We start from the raw sequence: 5,387 nt of genomic DNA, 5'->3' as shown, positions 1-5,387 counted from the left end.
TTGTAGTATAAAGCGCTTTGAGTATCTTGAAATAAGATAGAAAGGCGCTATATAAGTACAGTCCATTTACAACAGGGCCAGCTCTAAGATGGTCAGTCTCTGAAGCAGCTCCAACAGCCTCTCTCCAGGGCCAGCTCCAGTACCCCTTGCAGAGTATGGGGATGTGCCAGCTGTGTCTGTGCACGTAGCTCTCTGGGAGTAATGGCCCGGATGAACTGGTATGCATTTTTAGGTCAGGGGAGTGGGGCTCCACTACCCCCAGAAGCAGATGACATCACAGAGTCTGTATGGGCAGTAGGCTGGACACACGTGGGGAATTTTTGCCACGTCCCCATCACCCTGGTGGGTGCCTCATGTGTGGCGCTTGTTGACACAGGTTCCACTGCAACCTTGGTGCGACCTGATCTAGTTCCAATTGGGACTCGGATAAACGCTACTATAGTAAAACTTAAGACAGTGACTGGTGAGCTAGCCCCTATGCTGGGGAGAGGGGTGGTCAACATTCAGGTGGGGAAAATGTCAGTAAAATTTGAGGTGTGGGTTGCAGTGGTCTAGGACCCATGTATATTAGGGCTGGACTTTCTTAGGGCTGCTAATGGTGTGTTAAACCAAGGAAAAAACTCTCTGACTATCCTAGGGGGTTCCACAGTTGAGTTGGTGCACCCCACACAGATCCTATGCCTTCACCCAGCAACCCCATTGGCTGCAAAATCTTCTGACCCCACGTTCCATATTTCTCCTCCAACTTCCTTGCCCCAGCAGCCCATTGTCTGTTGTGCACGCCACTGCCCTTGGACAACAACCTGTGGGGAGAGGGGTAGACAGACTGGCAGCAGTAAGGGAGGTATGGGGACGGGGCTGTGATAACTTGGAACCCCAACAGCAGGAGTTGTGGGAAGTACTCTGGGAGTTTAAAGACATTTTTGCTCTGTCAGAGGAGGAAGTGGATCTGACACACCTGGTGCAACACAGAATTGACACAGGAGATGCAAGGCCCATCAAAACATGCCCTCACCGCCTTCCCCTCGCCCATCAGGCAGCTGCTGACAGTGCGATTGACGAAATGCTAAGGTCAGGAATCATTGAGCCCTCTGACAGCCCCTGGGCTTCAGGGGATGTAATGGTTAAAGAGAAAAAGAGCGCAAAAATTAGATTTTGTGTGGACTACAGACTAAAGTGTCACCAAAAAAAGACTCGTACTCGCTGCCCCGCATTGATGAGTCACTGGACTTGGTGTCTGGCTCGTCCTGGTTTTCTTCATTAGATCTATGTGGTGGGTACTAGCAGGTGCCCCTCAGTCCAGATGCTAAACCAAAAACGGCTTTCTGCACTAGTAGAGGGCTATGGCAGTTCCGTATACTCTGCTTTGGACTGTGTAACGCCCCAGCCAGTTTCGATCTGCTAATAGGGAAGGTGCTGGCTGAAATCCCACGACAGGAGTGTCTAGTAGACTTGGACGGCATTCTTGTCCACGGGAACTCATTCAAGATTGCCTTAATTTCCCTGCAGCGGGTTTTACAAAGGATAAAGGCAGGTCTGAAGCTCCATCCTGACAAGTGCTGCTTCATGAGAAAAGAACTGGGGTTTCTGGGGCACAATATTGGAGGAGAGGGCATTGGAGGAGAAAGTGCAAGTTGTGAAAGACTGGCCGACCCCATCCAATCTGAAGGAGCTAAAGGGCTTTATTGGACTATCATCCTACTACATGCAGGTTGTTCGTGGGTTTTCTTGCATAGCTGCACCACTGTTCAACCTGCAGCATAAAGACAGTGATTTTGCCTGGACACCAGAGTCAAGTCAAGTCAACTTTATTTATAGAGCACATTTAAAACAGAACCTGTTATCAAAGTGCTTAACAACAAAAACAATGACAACAACAATCAATGAGAGTAAAATAAAAAATAAAAAAATACAATACACTAATAATAATAACTGAAGAATTAATAAAAAGCATTTAAAACATAGGGTCACAGATAAAAAAAATAAACCACTAGATCAATTTACACTGTGTGAAATGCCTGCGAGAACAGATGAGTTTTGAGCAGGGATTTGAACCGAGGAAGGGAGGTGGCCTGTCTGATGTTGGGGGGCAGGTTGTTCCAGAGTTTGGGGCCTATGACAGAAAAAGCCCGATCTCCTCTGAGCTTCAGTCTTGTTTTTGGAACAGCCAAAAGCAGCTGATCAGATGATCAGCCGAGAGGGAACATAAGGTTCCAGAAGCTCAGAGAGGTAAAGGGGTGCGAGGCCATTTAAGCATTTGAAGGTCAACAGAAGAATTTTAAAGACTATCCTAGTACGAACAGGGAGCTAGTGAAGGGAGGACAGAACTGGTGTAATATGTTCAGACCTATGAGTTCCGGTTAAAAGCCGAGCAGCAACATTCTGGACGAGCTGAAGACGTGAGATGGAGGCCTGGCTGACTCCTGCATAGAGTGCATTGCAATAATCCAATCGGGTCGTGACAAAGGCGTGGACTAGTTTCTCAAGGTCGGGTCTGGACAATACTGGCTTGAGCTTAGCTACCTGTCTGAGTTGGAAGAAGCTTTTCTGCAGAACAGAGTTGATGTCAAACTTGAAGTCAGAGTCTAAAACCATCCTGAGATTTTTACCAGACTGCTTAAGACATGGCTGAAGAGAGTCCAGGTTGGCAGGATCAGTGGCAGCAGTTGAGCTAGGGCTAAAGACAATGACTTCAGTCTTCTCATTGTTAAAACTTGAGAAATTTGAAGCCATCCAGGCCTTAATGTCATCCAGACATTTTAACAGAGGGTGAATGGAGCAAACACTTGCTGGTTTCACAGGCAGGTAGATCTGACAGTCATCAGCATAGCAATGGAATGAAAGATCATGTTTCCTCAGGATGGACCCCAGTGGAAGCAAATAAAGTGAGAGTGCAAACAGGCTTTCAACAATCTGAAATAGGCCTTGACAGCGTCTCCAGTTCTCACTGCTCCAGACCCCAACCTGCCGTTTGTGTTGGACACAAATACCAGTGATGTGGGGATGGGAGCGGTGCTTAGCCAAGTGGGCCAAGATGGGGAGAAAGTGGTGGCTTACTTTAGTAAAAAAAAAAAAAAAAAATTGTACTTTCAATAAAGCTGAACGGCACTATTGTATCACATCATGTAGTGAGCTCTTGCTATTGTGAGAGCAATTAACCACTTCGAGTACTACCTCTGCGGCCTTCCATTCACAGTCAGACCAGGACTCTGCGGTATACACTCATCTCCAGGCCAGCGGTCACTCTTTCAGGGATGAAGATGTTCACATCCTGGATAGAGAGGAACGATGGTTTGAGAGAGGAGTAAAGGAGGCCATCTTTGTGAAAAGAAATGTCCATCATTAAACAGGAGTGGAGGCCTCCATGTTCAACTGTCCCTTCTTATAATGCTGTTATTGCTAGTATCATTCAGCCCCCTGTGAATAGCAAACAGCCATCAGTGTGCTAATGATCCATCGTTAGGCTGATGGTCCTCCTTGATCATGTGAACAGCTGGTTTTGGCTGTCAGCAGCAAACTGATGATCCACTACGAGAAGGTGCTATTTATAAGACTGACCTGAATACAGCACCTCAGACTGAAGAAGTTTTTCGGATGAAAGACGAAACATGTCTACAATTTTTTTGTTTTGTTTTCAATTCAATTCAGTTTATTTATATAGCACCAAATCACAACAAAGTTGTCTTAGGGCACTTTACCGAAACATTCACATACATAAAAGCCAATTAGTAAAGTTCTCCATCTAAGGAGGCCAGCAGACAAGTTGAATCTTGGCTTCATTGCAGTCTCCCATCCTGAGCAAGCACAGTGGCAACAGTGGAAAGGAAAAACTCCCTTTTAAAAGGAAGAAACGTCCAGCAGAACCAGGCTCAGGACAAGCGGCCATCTGCTTTGACCGGCTGGTTTGAGAGGACAGGAAGGAGAGACAGACAAAAACGGAATGGTAGGTCCAGATATAGGTCCAGGTGTACCTGAAAGACAAAAAACACATGTTAAAGACAGAAAAAATAATTACAAATACAAAACAGGTTGAGCAGAGTAAGTAAAGACAGTAGCAGAGTGAAAAGTGTGGTCAGTTTGTCCTCCAGCAGTCTAAGCCTATAGCAGCATAACTAAGGGACAGTTCAGGAAACCCAAGCTGACCCTAACTATAGGATTTAGCAAAAAGGAAAGTCTTAAGCCTACTTTAAAAATGGATAATGTGTCAGCCTCACGGACAGAGATTGGAAGTTGGTTCCACAAGAAAGGAGCCTGATAACTGAAGGATCTGCCTCCCATTCTGTTTTTGTAAATTCTAGGAACCACAAGTAGAACTGCAGCCTGAGAGCGAAGTGCTCTGTTAGGAAAATATGGAAAAATCAAATCTGTAATATAAGATGGAGCCAGATTGTTGAGAGCTTTGTAGGTTAGAAGTAAGATTTCAAATTCTATTCTGGATTTGACAGGGAGCCAATGGAGAGAAACTAAAATTGGAGAGATATGATCTCTCATACTAACTCCGGTTAAGACTCTGGCAGCAGCAATTTGGATCAACTGAAGACATTTCTGGAGATGAGGGTCCGTCGGATAGTCCAACCTTGGATTCAGGAGGAGCAATGCAGTTTTCATCCTGGTCGTGGAACACTGGACCAGCTCTACACTCTCAGCAGGGTCCTGGAGGGTACGTGAGAGTTTGCCCATCCGGTCTACATGTGCTTTGTGGCCTTGGAGAAGGTGCTCAACGACGTCCCTGAGGGAACCCTGTGGGGGGTACTCTGGGATTATGGGGTACCAGGCCCTTTGATACGGGCTGTTAGGTCCCTGTATGACCAGTGTAAGAGCCTGGTCCGCATTGCTGGCAGTAAGTCGGGCTCGTTCCCGGTGAGAGTTGGATTCCGCCAAGGTTGCCCTTTGTCACCGATCCTGTTCATAACTTTTATGGACAGAATTTCTAGGCGCAGCCAAGGTGTTGAGGGGATCCATTTGGGTGGCCTTGAGGTTGCGTCTCTGCTTTTTGCAGATGATGTAGTCCTTTTGGGTTCATCAGATCGTGATCTACAGCTTTCGCTGGAGCGGTTCGCAGCCGAGTGCGACACAGCCAGGATGAGGATCAGTTCCTCCAAATCCGAGGCCATGGTCTTAAGCTGGAAAAGGATAGAGTGCCCTCTCTGGGTCAGGGAGGAGGTCCTGTCCCAAGTGGAGGATAAGATAATGAAATTATAATGTGTGTGAATATATATGGTGGCAATATGTGGTTATATATAAAATATATATAATTGTGTGTGTATGTATGTATGTATATATATGTATGTATATATATATATATATATATATCTCCAGACAAGTTGAATCTTGGCTTCATTGCAGTCTCCCATCCTGAGCAAGCACAGTGGCAACAGTGGAAAGGA

Source organism: Nematolebias whitei, chromosome 5, assembly GCF_014905685.2.
Source record: "Nematolebias whitei isolate Nwh7 chromosome 5, NemWhi1, whole genome shotgun sequence".
NCBI lineage: Eukaryota > Metazoa > Chordata > Actinopteri > Cyprinodontiformes > Rivulidae > Nematolebias > Nematolebias whitei.
The sequence above is the reverse complement of the archived record's forward strand: the minus strand, read 5'-3'. Positions refer to the sequence as shown.